This window comes from Monodon monoceros, unplaced genomic scaffold (genome assembly GCF_005190385.1).
Source record: "Monodon monoceros isolate NGI ecotype Baffin Bay Population unplaced genomic scaffold, NGI_Narwhal_1 Super_Scaffold_22, whole genome shotgun sequence".
NCBI classification, from domain to species: domain Eukaryota; kingdom Metazoa; phylum Chordata; class Mammalia; order Artiodactyla; family Monodontidae; genus Monodon; species Monodon monoceros.
In genome coordinates, this window is record NW_021703779.1 from 44,906,409 (window position 1) to 44,926,350 (window position 19,942).

The following is a 19,942-nucleotide window of genomic DNA, read 5'->3' on the forward strand; positions in this document are numbered from 1 at the left end:
ATAGTTGAAAACTTCCCTAATATGGGAAAGGAAATAGTTAATCAAGTGCAGGAAGCACAGAGAGTTCCATACAGGAAAAATCCAAGGAGAAATACACCAAGACACATATTAATTAAACTGTCAAAAATTAAATACAAAGAAAACATATTAAAAGCAGCAAGGGAAAAACAACAAATAACACACAAGGGGAATCTCCATAAGGTTACCAGCTGAACGTTCAGCAGAAACTCTGCAAGCCAGAAGGGAGTGGCAGGACATACTTAAAGTGATGAAGGAGAAAAACCTGCAACCAAGATTACTCTACCCAGCAAGGATCTCATTCAGATTTGATGGAGAAATTAAAACCTTTACAGACAAGCTAAACCTGAGAGAGTTCAGCACCACCAAACCAGCTTTACAACAAATGCTAAAGGAACTTCTCTAGGCAAGAAACACAAGAGAAGGAAAAGACCTACAACAACGAACCCAAAACAATTTAGAAAATGGGAATAGGAACATACATATCGATAAATACCTTAAATGTAAATGCACTAAATGCTCCCACCAAAAGACACAGATTGGATGAATGGATACAAAAACAAGACCCATATATATGCTGTCTACTAGAGACACACTTAAGACCTAGAGGAACATACAGACTGAAAGTAAGGGGATGGGAAATGATATTTCATGCAAATGGAAACCAAAAGAAAGCTGGAGTAGCAATTCTCATATCAGACAAAATAGACTTTAAAATAAAGACTATTAGAAGAGACAAAGAAGGACACTACATAATGATCAAGGGATCGATCCAAGAAGAAGATATAACAATTGTAAATATTTATGAACCCAACATAGGAGCACCTCAATACATAAGGCAAATACTAACAGCCATAAAAGGGGAAATCGACAGTAACACATTCATAGTAGTGGACTTTAACACCCCACTTTCACCAATGGACAGAACATCCAAAATGAAACTAAATAAGGAAACAGAAACTTTAAATGGTACATTAAACAAAATGGACTTAATTGATATTTATAGGACACTCCATCCAAAAACAACAGAATGCACATTTTTCTCAAGTGCTCATGGAACATTCTCCAGGATAGATCATATCTTGGGTCACAAATCAAGCCTTGGTAAATTTACAAAAATTGAAATTTTATCAAGTACCTTTTCTGACCACAGCGCTATGAGACTAGATATCAATTACAGGAAAAGATCTGTAAAAAATACAAACACATGGAGGCTAAACAATACGCTACTTAATAACGAAGTGAACACTGAAGAAATCAAAGAAGAAATTAAAAAATACGTAGAAACAAGAGACAATGGAGATACGATGACCCAAAACCTATCGGATGCAGCAAAAGCAGCTCTAAGAGGGAAGTTTATAGCAATATAAGCCCACCTTAAGAAACAGGAAACATCTCGAATAAACAATCTAACCTTGCACCTAAAGCAATTAGAGAAAGAAGAACAAAAAAACCCCAAAGTTAGCAGAAGGAAAGAAATCATAAAAATCAGATCAGAAATAAATGAAAAAGAAATGAAGGAAACGAGAGCAAACATCAATAAAACTAAAAGATGGTTCTTTGAGAAGATAAACAAAATAGATAAACCATTAGCCAGACTCACCAAGAAAAGTAGGGAGAAGACTCAAATCAATAGAATTAGAAATGGAAAAGGAGAAGTAACAACTGACACTGCAGAAATACAAAAGATCATGAGAGATTACTACAAGCAACTCTATGCCAATAAAATGGACAACCTGGAAGAAATGGATAAATTCTTAGAAATGCACAAACTGACAAGACTGAATCAGGAAGAAATAGAAAATATGAACAGACAAATCACAAGCACTGAAATTGAAACTGTGATTAAAAATCTTCCAACAAACAAAAGCCCAGGACCAGATGGCTTCACAGGTGAATTCTATCAAACATTTAGAGAAGAGCTAACACCTATCCTTCTCAAACTCTTCCAAAATATAACAGAGGGAGAAACACTGCCAAATTCATTCTACGAGGACTCCATCACCTTGATACCAAACCAGACAAGGATATCACAAAGAAAGAAAACTACAGGCCAATATCACTGATGAACATAGATGCAAAAATCCTCAGCAAAATACTAGCAAACAGAATCCAACAGCATATTAAAATAATCATACACCATGATCAAGTGGGTTTATTCCAGGAATGCAAGGATTCTTCAATATATGCAAATCAATCAATGTGATAAACCATATTATCAAATTGAAGGAGAAATACCATATGATCATCTCAATAGATGCAGAGAAAGCTTTCGACAAAATTCAACAGCCATTTATGATAAAAACCCTCCAGAAAGTAGGCATAGAGGGAACTTTCCTCAACATAATAAAGGCCATATATGACAAACCCACAGCAAACATCATCCTCAATGGTGAAAAACTGAAAGCATTTCCACTAAGATCAGGAAGAAGCCAAAGTTGCCCACTCTCACCACTCTTATTCAACATAGTTTTGGAAATTTTAACCACAGCAATGAGAGAGGAAAAGGAAATGAAAGGAATCCAAATCAGAAAAGAAGAAGCAAAGTTGTCACTGTTTGCAGATGACATGATACTATACATAGAGAATCCTAAAGATCCTACCAGAAAACTACTAGAGCTAATCAATGAATTTGGTAGAGTTGCAGGATACAAAATTAATGCACAGAAATTGCTTGCATTCCTATACACTAATGATGAAAAATCTGAAAGTGAAATCAAGAAAACACTCCCATTTACCATTGCAACAAAAAGAATAAAATATCTAGGAATAAATCTACATATGGAGACAAAAAACCTCTATACAGAAAATTATAAGACACTGATGAAAGAAATTAACTATGATACAAACAGATGGAGAGTTATATCATGTTCTTGGATTGGAAGAATCAACATTGTGAAAATGACTCTACTACCCAAAGCAATCTACAGATTCAATGCAATCCATATCAAGCTACCACTGGCAATTATCACAGAACTAGAATAAAAAATTTCACAATTTGTATGGAAACACAAAAAACCCTGAATACCCAAAGCAATCTTGAGAACGAAAAACAGAGCTGGAGGAATCAGGCTCCCTGACTTGAGACTATACAAAAAACTACAGTAATCAAGACAGTATGGTAATTGCACAAAAACAGAAAGTTAGATCAATGGAACAGGATAGAGAGCCCAGAGATAAATCCATGCACATATGGTCACCTTATCTTTGATAAAGTAGGCAGGAATGTACAGTGGAGAAAGGACAGCCTCTTCAAAAAGTGGTGCTGGGAAAACTGGACAGCTACATGCATAAGTATAAAATTAGAACACTCCCTAACACCATACACAAAAATAAGCTCAAAATGGCTTAAAGACCTAAATGTAAGGCCAGAAACTATCAAACTCTTAGAGGAAAACATAGGCAGAACGCTCTATGACATAAATTACAGCAAGATCCTTTTTGACCCACCTCCTAGAGAATTGGAAGTAAAAATAAAAGTAAACAAATGGGACCTAATGAAACTTCAAAGCTTTTGCACAGCAAAGGAAACCATAAACAAAACCAAAAGACAACCCTCAGAATCGGAGAAAATATTTGCAAATGAAGCAACTGACAAAGGATTAATGTCCAAAATTTAGAAGCAGCTCATGCAGCTCAGAGAAAGTCATGGACATATATACACTAACAAACGTAAGGTAGATAGCTAGTGGGAAGCAGCCGCATGGCACAGGGATATCGGCTCGGTGCTTTCTGACCACCTAGAGGGGTGAGATAGGGAGGGTGGGAGGGAGGGAGATGCAAGAGGGAAGATTTATGGGAACATATGTATATGTATAACTGATTCACTTTGTTATAAAACAGAAACTAACACACCATTGTAAAGCAATTATACTCCAATAAAGATGTTAAAAATATTTTTCATTATAATGCTTTAAAGATTTTCCTTAGATATTAGCTCAGTAGTCTGGGAGTTCTCTTTGGTAAATGAATTCACAGCAAAACTTGTGAATTTCCAATCGGAAAGATGGGAATTCAAGAATGATAGAGGAAAGCTAAGACCATCTTGAACAGGGTGAGTGAGAGTATGTTAAAACTGCATCTCAGAGGGTGCTTGCCAGGGAACACACCTGCAACACTTGATCCTGGGAGTTGTCCAAGAAAGAGAGTTAATGTGGTGTTTTGAAACTGGATCACTTGCTACCCACTGGCAATAAGGATCGCCATTGCTAGTCACAGATGGAGCACAATATTCTCTGGCACAAGAGGCAGTCCAATTGTTAAAACTCTCCAGAGCCATAAATTGAAATGTTATTCCAGTGGAGGAAAATACATTAATTGGTACATTGTGTCAAACATCTGAGAAATACGGGAGTAATAGCAACTACTGTTGGGATAAGGAGGGTGGGATAGGGAGGGTGGGAGGGAGCCACAAGAGGGAGGAGATATGGGGATATATGTATATGTATAGCTGATTCACTTTGTTATACAGCAGAAACTAACACACCATTGTTAAGCAATTATATGCCAATAAAGATGTTAAAAAAATAAAATAAAATAAATAACAAAAAAACAAACAACCCAATCCAAAAATGGGCAGAAGACCTAAATAGACATTTCACCAAAGAAGGTATACAGACTGCCAACAAACACACGAAAGAATGCTCAACATCATTAATCATTAGGGAAATGCAAATCAAAACTACAATGAGATATCATCTCACACCGGTCAGAATGGCCATCATCAAAAAATCTACAAACAATAAATGCTGGACAGGTTGTGGAGAAAAGGGAACACTCTTGCACTGCTGCTGGGAAGGTGAATTGGTACAGACACTATGGAGAAGAGTATGGAGGTTCCTTAAAAAACTACAAATAGAACTACCATATGACCCAGCAATCCCACTACTGGGCATATACCCTGAGCAAACCATAATTCAAAAAGAGTCAAGTACCAAAATGTTCATTGCAGCTCTATTTACAATAGCCCGGAGATGGAAACCACCTAAGTGCCCATCATCAGATGAATGGCTAAAGAAGATGTGGCACATATATACAATGGAATATTACTCAGCCATAAAAAGAATCGAAATTGAGCTATTTGTAATGAGGTGGATAGACCTAGAGTCTGTCATACAGAGTGAAGTAAGTCAGAAAGAAAAAGACAAATACCGTATGCTAACACATATATATGGAATTTAAGAAAAAATAATGTCCTGAAGAACCTAGGGGTAAGACAGGAATAAAGACACAGAACTATTGGAGAACGGACTTGAGGATATAGGGAGGGGGAAGGGTGAGCTGTGACAAAGCGAGAGAGAGGCATGGACATATATACGCTACCAGACGTAAGGTAGATAGGTAGTGGGAAGGAGCCGCATAGCACAGGGATATCAACTTGGTGCTTTGTGACCGCCTGGAATGGTGGAACAGGGAGGGTGGGAGGGAGGGAGATGCAAGATGGAAGATATATGGGGACATATGTATATGTATAACTGAATCACTTTGTTATAAATCAGAAACTAACACACCATTGTAAAGCAATTATATCCCAATAAAGATGTTTAAAAAAAAAAGAAAGAAAAGAGACAACAGAGAGTTTCCTTGCTCTTTTCATCATGTGAGGACCCAGCTAGAAGATGGCTGCTTATGAACCAGGAAGTAGGTTCTCACTAGATTACCTTGACTGGACTTACCAGCATCTAGAACTGTAAGAAATAAAATCTCAGTTGTTTATAAAAACAAAAACAAACAAAAAAAAACACTCCCATTTACCATTGCAACAAAAAGAATAAAATATGTAGGAATAAACCTACCTAAGGAGACAAAAGAAATGTATGCAGAAAATTATAAGACACTGATGAAAGAAATTAAAGATGATACAAATAGATGGAGAGATATATCATGTTCTTGGATTGGAAGAATCAACATTGTGAAAATGAATCTACTACCCAAAGCAATCTACAGATTCAATGCAATACCTATCAAACTACCACTGGCAATTATCACAGAACTAGAATAAAGAATTTCACAATTTGTATGGAAACACAAAAGATCCCAAATAGTCAAAGCAATCTTGAGAATGAGAAACGGAGCTGGAGGAATCAGGCTCCCTGACTTCAGACTCTACTACAAAGCTACAGTAATCAAGACAGTATGGTACTGGCACAAAAACAGAAAGACAGATCAATGGAACAGGATACAAAGCCCAGAGGTAAACCCACGCACATATTGTCACCTTATCTTTTGTAAAGGAGGCAGGAATGTACAGTGGAGAAAGGACAGCCTCTTCAATAAATGGTGCTGGAAAAACTGGACAGGTACATGTAAAATTATGAGATTAGATCACTCCCTAACACCATACACAAAAATAAGCTCAAAATGGATTGAAGACCTAAATGTAAGGCCAGGAACTATCAAACTCTTAGAGGAAAACGTAGGCAGAACACTCTATGACATAAATCACAGCAAGATCCTTTCTGACCCACCTCCTAGAGTAATGGAAATAAAAACAAAAATAAACAAATGGGACCTAATGAAACTTCAAAGCTTTTGCACAACGAAGGAAACCATAAACAAGACCAAAAGACAACCCTCAGAATGGGAGAAAATATTTGCAAATGAAGCAACTGACAAAGGATTAATTTCCAAACTTTACAAGCAGCTCATGCAGCTCGATACCAAAATATCAAACAACCCAATCCAAAAATGGGCAGAAGACCTAAATAGACATTTCTCCAAAGAAGACATACAGACTGCCAACAAACACATGAAAGAATGCTCAACATCATTAATCATTAGAGAAATGCAAATCAAATCTACAATGAGATATCATCTCACACCAGTCAGAATGGCCATCATCAAAAAATCTAGAAACAATAAATGCTGGAGAGGGTGTGGAGAAAAGGGAACACCCTTGCACTGCTGTTGGGAATGTGAATTGGTACAGCCACTATGGAGAACAGTATGGAGGTTCCTTAAAAAACTACAAATAGACCTACCATATGACCCAGCAATCCCACTACTGGGCATATACCCTGAGCAAACCATAATTCAAAAAGAGTCATGTACCAAAATGTTCATTGCTGCTCTCTTTACAATAGCCTGGAGATGGAAACAACCTAAGTGTCCATCATCGGATTAATGGCTAAAGAAGATGTGGCACATATATACAATGGAGTATTACTCAGCCATAAAAAGAAATGAAATTGAGCTATTTGTAATGAGGTGGATAGACCTAGAGTCTGTCATACAGAGTGAAATAAGTCAGAAAGAGAAAGATACCAAATACCATATGCTAACACATATATATGGAATTTAAGGGAAAAAAATGTCCTGAAGAACCTAGTGGTAATGCAGGAATAAAGACTCAGACCTACTAGAGAACGGATTGGAGGATATGGGGAGGGGGAAGGGTGAGCTGTGACAAAACGAGAGAGTGGCACGGACATATATTCACTACCAAACGTAAGGTAGTTAGCTAGTGGGAAGTAGCCACATAGCACAGGGAGATCAGCTCGGTGCTTTGTGACCACCTGGAGGGGTGGGATAGGGAGGGTGGCAGAGAGGGAGACACAAGAGGGAAGAGATATGGGAACATATGTATATGTATAGCTGATTCACTTTGTTATAAGGCAGTAGATAACACACCATTGTAAAGCAATTATATCCTAATAAAGATGTTAAAACAAAACAACAACAACAAAAAAACACCGACCATGATGTATCACCTCACCTCGGTCAGACTGTCCATCATCAAAAAATCTACAAACAATAAATGTTGGAGAAGGTGTGGAGAAAAGGGAACCCTCTTGCACTGTTGGTGGGAATGTAAAATTGATACAGTCACTATGGAGAACAGTATGGTGGTTCCTTAAAAATCTAAAAATAGAGTTACCATACGAAACAGCAATCCCAGTACTGGGCATATACCCTGAGAAAACAATAATTCAAAGAGTCATGTGCCACAATGTTCATTGCAGCTCTGTTTACAATAGCCAGGATATGGAAGCAACTTAAGTGTCCATCAACAGATGAATTGATAAAGAAGATGTGGCACGTGTATCCAATGGAATATGACTCAGCCATAAAAAGAAATGAAATTGAATTATTTGTGGTGAGGTGGAGGGACCTAGAGTCTGTCATACAGAGTGAAGTAAGTCAGAAAGCGAAAAACAAATACCGTATGCTAACACATATATATGGAGTCTAAAAAAAAAAATGGTCCTGAAGAACGTAGGGGCAAGATGGAATAAAGACACAGATCTACTAGAGAATGGACCTGGGGATAGGGGGAGGGGGAAGGGTAAGCTGGAACAAAGTGAGAGAGTGGCATGGACATATATACACTACCAAATGTAAAATAGATAGCTAGTGGGAAGCAGCTGCATAGCACAGGGAGGTCAGCTTGGTGTTTTGTTACCACCTAGAGGAGTGGGATAGGGAGGGTAGGAGGGAGGGAGACACAAGAGGGAAGAGATATGGGGACATTTGTGTATATATAACTGATTCACTTTGTTATAAAGCAGAAACTAACACACCCTTGTAAAGCAATTATACTCCAATAAAGATGTTAAAAAATAAATATATACATACATACATACATACATTTTAAAAATAAAATAAAATTTTAAAAAAATAATAAAATAAAATAAAATATCCAGACATAAAAGAATACATACTGCATGATTCCATTTTATATAAAATTCAAACACAGGCAAAATTAATCTTTGGGTTTGAGAATTAGAATAGCAGTTACCTCTGGGAGGAGAGTGGGGTTAGCCTCTGGGAGGGGGCACAAAAATCACTTGTGGAATGCTGATAGTGTTCTAGTTCTTGATCTGGATAGTAGTTCATATTGTGCTTCTTTCTTGAGCTGAAACCTGTGATTTATGTTGTTTATTTTATGGATTCTACATCTTTAAAATGTGAAACAATTGAATTGCAAATTACTATTTTGTCATACATGTTTGATATGAAAAGGTAAATACTGATCTGAACCAAATTTGAGTTGCAGAACCAGACATAAGAGAATGCTTAGACTGAAAGGAAGAAACAGTTCAAATTTGCAACCGACCACTGCATTAGCTCCCATGAGAAGCCTGAACTCATGTTTTGAAAGTGGAATGAGCAATCCATACTTTAGGGTTCTGAAGTGTTTTTAACTTACAGCATTTCTGACACTGAGTGAGGGATTTTTTTCCCTCTTGACACCAAATAGCACCGTGTCTTTTCCAACGCTATTTCTCCAAATCTCTGACACCAACTAAGTGTCCAACAATTCAGTTCTGGCACTAACTACCCAGAGTTAGCACAGACCCCGTAGCTTAAGGGCTGAATCTCACAAACCTGCTCCCCCTTCAGACACCAATTGCAAGTGTGAGATGCCCAAATTACCCATACTTCTGTCTGACTTGGCTAAAAATTGGGGGTTTCCATCACCCCTGCCTCAGGTTCAATAATTTGATAGAGCAACTCACAGAACTCAGGAAAGTGCTTTACTTACTATTACCAGTTTATGGTAAAGGATACAAATCAGGAACAGCCAAATGGAAGAGATACATAGTGCACGGTGTGAGGGAAGGGGCACCGAGCTTCCATGCCCTCTTTAGATACAACATCTTCCTAGTTCCTTGATGTGTTCATCACCTGGAAGCTCTCTGAACCCATTGTTTAGAGGTTTTTATGGAGGTTTCATTACATAGGAATGATTGATCAAATCATTGGCTATTGGTGATCATCTCAATCTTCACCCCCAATCCTTTCCCAAGAGGTTGGGGGTGGGAGATTGTCGGGGCAGTGGTGGAGCTGAAAGTTCAACTCTCTAATCATGAATTGGTTTCTCTGGTGACCAGCCCCCATACTGAAGCTATCTAGGGGCTCCAGCCACCAGCAATCTCATCAGCATAAAAAAGACACTCTGATCACTTAGGAGATTCCAAGGGTTTTAGGAGCTATGTGCCAAGACAAAATATATATTTCTTATTGGATCCCAGGGCTGTAAATACTAAGTGCTACCTGATTCTTCCCCCAAACAATTCAGTTTTATTCACATTAAACATTTCCTTTTTTATTTAATCCCCTTCTGTAATTTTACTCTTAGTGGTCCTGCTAATTTTTACAAATGTCTAACTTTCTTAGCTCCTTTCTTTCTCCTGCATCCCACAACTTCTTTGCTCTAGCCTCAAAATGAATTAAGAATCAACCATTTCTTACAGTTTGATCAGTCTGCCTGGTCAAAGCCACCTCACCTTTCCCTTGAAGAATAAAATATATTCCTAATTTAGTGTCTCTGTTTCTAACCCTGCCCTCTGGTCTAGTCTCTACAAAGAAGCCAGAGGGTTCTCAACAAGATAAGTTAAAGTTACTCCTCTATTCAAAACATTCCAATGGCTTCCCATTCACTGAAAGTCAAATTTGAAACCTTTAGCCTAACCTATAAGACCCTACAAGATCTGACCCCATCTCTTACCCCTCTCCCCTCACTGGTCTCCTTTCTACTTCTCTAACATAATTAGTATGGTTCTACCTCAGGGCCTTTGCACTTGGTGTTCCTCCAACCTGGAATTCTCTTTCCACAAATGGCAAGTTCCAGATCTGGGGCAGGAAAATGCAAAGTGAGCCTAAGAACATCTCAATGTACTGGAAAACTAGAAAACACTCAAAGACTAATGGGATCATGTCAAAAAGATATAGGAGCTGCCTTGAAAGGGCCTCTACTGGCAAAAAGTGGGACAATTTGAACATCAAAAAAATTAAACAACAGTAATTTATTTTAACAAAATGAATAAGTAAAACTCTTTGAGTCCATAATAATATGAAGAGAGAGAGAGACTCCTTTTTTGAAAAGTATGCCAGCTAGTAAATGTAAAATTTATGACAAAATTATAAAACTACCATTTTGCAATTCCCAATGTAATATGTAATTCAGGAAGGATCATCAATGGATACTAAGACTATTAGATGAAAGCTATTAGGGAAGAGAATATTTACATGGTGGTAATCAATGTGTTAGCCCATAGATTACTTAGAATTGCAAAGGGGGAAAATGTACTTTCACAATGGAGGAACTGTAAATTTCTTACCTTAACCAAAGGATCAAACCTAGCATCTACTGATAGTGAGTCAACCTGGAATTAGGAGCTTCTTGATATCATTCAATATGAAATACACAATATCACTTAATCAAGATTCTAGATCTCATGTTTTGTCTATATCACAGACTGAGAGAGGGCAAGTTAAATTACATCGTGAAGAAACAGTCAGATAAATCAAGAATGTGGGACATTCTATAGCAGCGGTCCCCAAACTTTTTGGCACCAGAGACCAGTTTTGTGGAAGACAATTTTCCACAGATGGGGTGGGGGGATGATTCAAGTGCGTTACACTTATTGTGCCCTTTATTTCTATTATTATTATGTTGTAATATATAGTGAAATAATTATACAACTCACCATAATGCAGAATCAGTGGGAGCCCTGAGCTTGTTCTCATGCAACTAGATGGTCCCATCTGGGGGTGATGGGAGACAGTGACACCCAAAGTGTGTTGCTTATGTCCAGTTTACTCCATAAGATGCAGCTTGTCACTTGCAAGTGTCCATCATCGGATGAATGGATAAAGAAGATGTGGCACATATATACAATGGAATATTACTCAGCCATAAAAAGAAACGAAATTGATATTTGTAGTGAGGTGGATGGACCTAGAGTCTGTCATACAGAGTGAAGTAAGTCAGAAAGAGAAAAACAAATACCGTATGCTAACACACATATATGGAATCTAAGAAAAAAAAAAAGGTCATGAAGAACCTAGGGGTAAGATGGGAATAAAGACACAGCCCTACTAGAGAATGGACTTGAGGATATGGGGAGGGGGAAGGGTAAGCTGGAACAAAGTGAGAGAGTGGCATGGACATATATACACTACCAAACGTAAAATAGACAGCTAGTGGGAAACAGCCGCATAGCACAGGGAGATCAGCTCGGTGCTTTGTGACCACCTAGAGGGGTGAGATAGGGAGGGTGGGAGGGAGGGAGATGCAAGAGGGAAGAGATATGGGAACATATGTATATGTATAACTGATTCAGTTTGTTATAAAGCAGAAACTAACACATCATTGTAAAGCAATTATACTCCAATAAAGATGTTAAAAAAAATTGTCACTTGCCATTCCCTGTGGGGTTTTGATATGAGTCTGCAAGCAATTGATTTATTATGGTCTCTATGCAGTCAAACCTCTCTGCTAATGATAATCTGTATTTGCAGCCGTTCCCCAGCGCTAGCATCACTGCCTCAGCTCCACCTCAGATCGTCAGGCATCAGATTCTCATAGGGAGCCCGCAACCTAGATACGTCGCATGCGCAGTTCACACTAGGGTTTGGGCTCCTATGAGAATCTAATGCCGCCTCTGATCTGACAGGGTGCAGAGCTCAGGCGGTACTGTGAGCGATAGGGAGCAGCTGTAAATACAGATGAAGCTTTGCTCGCCCACCTACTGCTCACTTCATGCTGTGCAGCCCGGTTCCTAACACGCCATGGACCGGTCTGTGGCCTGGGGGTTGGGGACCGCTGTTCTTTAGGACAGCTGGCCTAGAATCCCGGTTAGAGGAGGTCATTGAGAGAATGTGACCACTGGTTGACACGGGAGTTGGACTTGGGCAATAGAAGGCTCCTAACCTCTTCCCCTATCCTTGGAATGTACATAACGCCCACTGTTCCCACACTATGAGCTCTTTAAACGACACAGCCTTGAGAGAGTAAGTTGTTAAGACTATCTGAACAGTAAACATGAATGAACCCCACTAAAGCCCCTACATCAACTTTTAAGATTCTGGTGGGCAAGTGTGGAGGTCTGTTTTGTGGCCGCCCAATGCAAGCCTCACATGTAAGTTCCCTTGCTTATTAAAACTGCCACCTACCAATCAGGAGTGGTCTGCCTCTTTCTTTGGTCTCTCCTTGCCCTCTGTTTATGGGGGCCAGTGTGTGAACCAACAATGCTCAAAGCTAATGTCATTAAAATGAGGCTGGGAAGAAGCATAACAGTGTAATGCAATGCAAGAATTGCGATTGGACCCTGGTTTGAAAAAAAATCACCATAGAAGACATTCTTGGGACAGTGAGAACAATCTTAACATGGACTTGATATCAGATCATATTACAGAATTATTGTTAATATCTGTGGGAAATTGTTTATCAGAACTAGTAATCGAAACTTCAAAATTTTAAATTTAGACACAATTTGTTCCCTATCTGGTTGGCACTGATTTTAAAAAATTCCAAGAATTTTAATTCTAAATGATTAAAAAGAATTTTGGTAGTGTGGCAAAATGGATTCTGCAGTGCAATGTCCCATAGTGCATGTGCATAATATCTGTCCTCTTAAGCCATTTCCAGAAATTGATTTTTGGAAATTAGCCATGGATATACATATGGAAATAATGTTATCATAACCATTCTGCATTTACAGAATCAAACAATGTTCAACAGTAAGGTACTGGTTAAATAAGAGACTAGTGCGTAGTCATTAAAAATGATAATACAGTAAAGACATATTTATTGACAAGGATGGAATTTCATGTTACACTATATCAATGAAGAAAATGAATTACAAAATAGCACATAGACTTTGAGTCTACTTTATCACATATTTATTTATAAGAATATGCTCAAGAATGGAATGATATAAAATGCAGACTGTATGTATCTTTCAGTAGCAGAATTGCATTTGGCTTATTTGTGCTTATCTGTATTTTTGAAATTTTCAAAGTAGCATATATTTCCGTATAATGAAGTTATCTAAGGTAATTTCTTTTTGAAAGTCTTTCTTTAGGTTTTGAGGCACATTAAAAGATTAATTAAACATTAGAAGGGAAAGCCCTTAAAATGACCTAAATGTGTGTCTAGCAGTGAACAAGAAGTCATGTTTGGAGTTCTACTGGATTATTAATTACAGCATATAAATATTATTTCTTGGAAAGACAATGTAACACTCTAGGCCTTTTTCCAGGATATGCAGCAACAGCCCTTGAATCGCAGATACCCCAGAATAATTTGATATTTGAAATCCCAGTTGCATGTGATGTTGACTAGTTTGACCTGCTTCCAAACTCGTAGGCTCAGAGCAAGAGATGTGGGCAAGACTCTCAGAGACCAGCTTGGTCATAGGGATGGTGATTAGAGTTAAAAATTAGATTAGAACCAGATCCTGGGCTAACAAATACTTAAACTGATGTCGTTTAAGTATTTAACATTTGTTTATTGGAAGTGAGACAGAAGCTGCTTTTCAATCACTCAAAATTGTATCCTTTTTTATGAAAATAAGGGATTTATTAAAGTTTAACTTATCTTTAATTTTGTTATTCCATACTGTTCTTATCATAAATGGATGTCATAAACCAATCATGCTAAGGATATGACAAGTACATTCATGCTCTGGGGCCTTTGCACTGGCTAACCCCTCCATCTGGTAGGCTCTTCCCCCAGATAACTGCATCTAAACTTTTTACTGCCTTCAAGTCTATGTCAAATGTCACCTTATCATGGTTTAATTTCAAATGTCTTGTTCAATACTTGTGTTCTATTTTTCTTGCTTTCATACTGAGAAAAATTACTCCTTTTTTTTTTTTAGGGCTTGTTCTCTGTTAGTTTTTCTTTTGTGATTTTTTTTCTCCATTAACCAGATATCTTCTTGGGAGGCATATTAAAAGTTTTAAAATTTAGATAATGAAGTAGATAATTTGCCCCCAGTGAACAAAAACTGTATCACTGTTATTATGTTTGCAGAATTTCAGCTAATTCTGCTTATCAACACCATGTGACTCAGCTGACCAGGTACAACTTATTCCTGTTGGTCTCAAAAATACTGAAGAAGAAAAAGATACACTGGCTCTGACTCTGGTAACTAGTATTTCTACTTATATCACTTGTCTATTGCTGTGTTATGTAGGGGTAAATAAACTTTTTCTCTATCCTCTCAGGTTCAGTACCTGGGACCTGTGAATTAAACTAACAAAAGATAGATTAGCAAGAGAAAAAAAGTTTATTTACATATGCAATATTGCGTACACACAGGAGTATTCAGTGATGAGTAAGTCAAAGAGTAGTTAGAATTGGGGTTTATATACCATCTTAAGAGGTGAAAGGGAGGGGAAGGAAAGGGACTCAGGGGAAAACAAATGAATTTTTCGAAAGATAAATGGGCCCTTAGGAGAACAGATGGGCAATATGATAGTCTTGTGATAAGGTTTGTTTGGGTGTGGTGCTGACTTCTTGTCTCCTGCTTCTGGGGAGGGAATTATAACAATTGAGTTCTTTTGGGAGGCTCTGCTTTTAGATAGATAAGGGAAGCTCTGAGAAAGCTTTTCTGCATCTGCTGAGTCTCAATTACCTTCAGGTCAAAATAATCTTTATGTCAAAGTAGCATATTTTGAGGTGGCATATCCTCATCCCCTTCAGTAACAAACCATCCCCAAATTTAGTGATTTTAAATTACAGTAAATAAGTCACCATTCTGTGGATTTGCAGGGCAATCCTTCTGTTGGTTTCACATAAGCTCACTCATGCAACTGCTGTCAGCTGGACCACTGGCTGGGGTGCAAGCAACTTCACTTACATGTCCAGCAGCTGGTTCTGGTTATCAATTGGGGCATCTTGATTCTCATCCTCAAATGGAATAGATCAGTTTCCTTATGTAATAGTGTCATTGTAGCATTCTGAGAGAGTAATACTGGAAGTTGCAAGATCTCTTAAGGCCTAAACCTACAGCTGGCACAGTGTCACTTCCATTGCATCTTAGTCAAAGCAAGTCACAAGGTAGGTCCAGACTCAGGGGGTGGGGAGAAGACTCCATCTCTTGATAGGGGGAGTGGAAAATTTACATTGCAAAAGAGAATAAGAGGACGTGTCGCGACCATCTTTGACAACCTACCACACCACTCCAAGACACTGTCCATTTTGGAGGAAACTGGACCATTTTCATTTACAGTTTAATGAATTAAATAGAGGTTTTGAGGAAACATGAGTTAAATGACATTTTTTTTCTGATTTATTTCAGATGTATATTTGTACCCCCTCATAAGTCGTATAAGCTATACCAACAAAGTCTGGTTAAATTAAGGAATTTATGAAAAAGAATATAGTATAGCTTGCAAACTACAGATGGAGCTTGGAAGCCCCATAGTCAAGGATGATGTCCCAAATCAGGCTCTATGTGGCACAGCACTGGCCATGCTGATGGAAGCTGACACTAGGAGAGAGGAAATAGGGGCCACTGCTACTGCCAGCCCTCACTGGGAAAGAGTCACAGGATTCATCATTCAGCAAATGATGACAAAGAGCTTATCTGGGCTAGACGCAGAGCGATCTAGGCCCCAGGTTATAGCTGGGTCAAAACCCTCTAGCATCCAGGGAGATCACATTCTAGTGGTAGGAAATAGAAAATAAACTATACACATAATACATAAGTAAATTATATATTATGTTAGGAAATGATTAATAGTATGGAGACATAGAAAAAAATGTAGGTCAGGCCAAGGGAGATCAGAAATGGTGGGGATGGACAGTGCTCTGAAAGAATGACTTTTGAGCAAACACTTGAAAGGGATAAAGAGGTTCTCTATGCAGATACATACAGGAAGAGCATTCCAGGAGTAGAGAACAGCCTAAATTGTGTATGCACCTGACACCTCTGTGGATCATAGAGGGGGCCAGTGTGGCTGGAGCAGAATGAGTGCAGGAGAGAAGCAGGAGACACGCTCAGGTTGGTAAGAGGGGAGCAACAGTCACAGAGAGCCTTTTAAACCATTGACTGGGCTTCGGCTCTTACTCTAAAGTGGGGAGCCATTGCCAGGATTTTTGTTGTTGTTTTGGTTTTTTCTTGGGTTTTTGTTTGTTTGTTTCTGGCCAGGCCACGCAGCTTGTGGGATCTGAGTTTGCTGACCAGGTATCGAACCCGGGCCCTCAGCAGTGAAAGTGTGGAGTCCTAACCACTAGACCGCCAGGGAATTCCCCATCGCCAGGTTTTAAAGAAAGAAATGACATGATCTGACTTACTTTTTGACAGAATATGCTTTCTTCAGCGTATTAGGTTATGATCAGTATGTGAGACAGTAATAGAGTAAGAGTGAAAGTAAAACTATCAATTAAATACAAGAGAATATCTTTGCCACCTGTGGGTGGCTAGATAGAATAAATAAAACAAAACGTCAAAGACACATACCATGAAGCAAAAAACCTGATGAATTTGGGTACCTCAAAAATAAGTACTTCTGTTCAGTGAGGCACATCACAGCTGGCATTACCATATAGGTACATATAGGAAGAGACAGTGGTAATGCCCAAAAGTGAGGAGTGCTTCCGATTATAGAAGGAGCTCCTGTAAAACAACCAGAACAATAACATAAATCTCAATTTTTAAAATGGGCGAACAATATGAGCAGACAAGATACAGAATAGGAAAACTTAAAGTCTTATAAGTAAATGAAGAGAAGTACGAAATCATAGGTAATCAGAGAAATGAAAATTGAAACCGTGGTGAGATATTGCCTGTTGACTGGCATCATTTAGAAAGTTGGATGATATCAAATATTGGCAGAGAGGTGGGAGTATAGCAACCCTCACGCACTGCTGATGGGAGTGTGTACAGTGGCACCATTCTGGAGAGTGATCTGGAAATACTTAGTCAAATGACATGTATACTCCACCCTATACTCCAGCAATTCTGTTCCAAACATCTAGAGAAGAGCTAACACCTATCTTTGTCAAACTCTTCCAAAATATAGCAGAGGGAGGAAAACTCCCAAGCATATCCTACGAGGCCACAATCACCCTGATACCAAAACCAGACAAAGATGTCACAAAGAAAGAAAACCGAAGGCCAGTATCACTGATGAACATAGGTGCAAAAATCCTCAACAAAATACTAGCAAACAGAATCCAACAGCACATTAAAAGGGTCATACACAATGATCAAGTGGGGCTTATCACAGGAATTCAAGGATTCTTCAATATACACAAATCAAACAATGTGATACAGCATAATATAAATTGAAGGAGAAAAACGATATGATTATCTCAATTAGTGCAGAGAAAACTTTTGACAAAATTCAACACCATTTAGATAAAAACCCTGCAGAAAGTAGGCGTAGAGGGAACTTTCCTCAACAGAATAAAGGCCATATATGACAAACCCACAGCAAACTTGTTCCTCAATGTTGAAAAACTGAAATCATTTCCACTATGATCAGGAACAAGACAGGGTTGCCTACTCTCACCACTGTTATTCAACATAGTTTTGGAAGTTTTAGCCACAGCAATCAGAGAAGAAAAGGGAATAAAAGGAACCCAAATCAGAAAAGAAGAAGTAAAGCTGTCACTGTTTGCAGATGACATGATACTATACATAGAGAGGCCTAAAGATGCTACCAGAAAACTACTAGAGCTAATCAATGAATTTGGTAAAGTAGCAGGATACAAAATTAATGCACAGAAATCTCTGGCACTCCTATACACTAATGATGAAAAATCTGAAATTGAAATCAAGAAAACACTCCCATTTACCATTGCAACAAAAAGAATAAAATAGCTAGGAAAAAACCTACCTAAGGAGACAAAAGACCTGTATGCAGAAAATTATAAGACACTGAGGAAAGAAATTAAACATGATACAAATAGATGGAGAGATATACCATGTTCTTGGATTGGAAGAATCAACATTGTGAAAATGAATCTACTACCCAAAGCAATCTACAGATTCAATGCAATCCCTATCAAACTACCACTGGCATTTTTCACAGAACTAGAACAAAAAATTTCACAATTTGTGTGGAAAAACAAAAGACCCCGAATAGCCAAAGCAATCTTGAGAACGAAAAACGGAGCTGGAGGAATCAGGTTCCCTGAATTCAGACTATACTACAAAGCTACCATAATCAAGACAGTATGGTACTGGCACAAAAACAGAAATATAGATCAATGGAACAGGATAGAAAGCCCAGAGATAAACCCACGCACATGTGGTCACCTTATCTTTGATAAAGGAGGCAGGAATGTACAGTGGAGAAAGGACAGCCTCTTCAGTAAGTGGTGCTGGGAAAACTGGATAGGTACATGTAAAAGTATGAGATTAGATCTCTCCCTAACATCATACATAAAAATAAGCTGAAAATGGATTAAAGACCTAAATGTAAGGCCAGAAACTATCAAACTCTTAGAGGAAAACGTAGGCAGAACACTCTATGACATAAATCACAGCAAGATCCTTTTTGACCCACCTCCCAGAGAAATGGAAAAAAAACAAATATAAACAAATGGGACCTAATGAAACTTCAAAGCTTTTGCACAGCAAAGGAAACATAAACAAGACAAAAGACAACCCTCAGAATGGGAGAAAATATTTGCAAATGAAGCAACTGATAAAGGATTAATCTCCAAAATTTACAAGCAGCTCATGCAGCTCAATAACTAAAAAACAAACAACCCAATCCAAAACTGGGCAGAAGAACTAAATAGACATTTCTCCAAAGAATATATACAGACTGTCAACAAACACATGAAAGAATGCTCAACATCATTAATTATTAGAGAAATGCAAATAAAAACTACAATGAGATATCATCTCACACCAGTCAGAATGGCCAGCATCAAAAAATCTAGAAATAATAAATGCTGGAGAGGGTGTGGAGAAAAGGGAACACTCTTGCACTGCTGCTGGGAAGGTGAATTGGTACAGACACTATGAAGTTCAGTATGGAGGTTCCTTAAGAAACTACAAATAGAACTACCATATGACCCAGCAATCCCACTACTGGGCATATACCCTGAGAAAGCCATAATTCAAAAAGATTCATGTACCAAAATGTTCATTGCAGCTTTATTTACAATAGCCAGGAGGTGGAAACAACCAAAGTGTCCATCATCGGATGAATGGATAAAGAAGATGTGGCA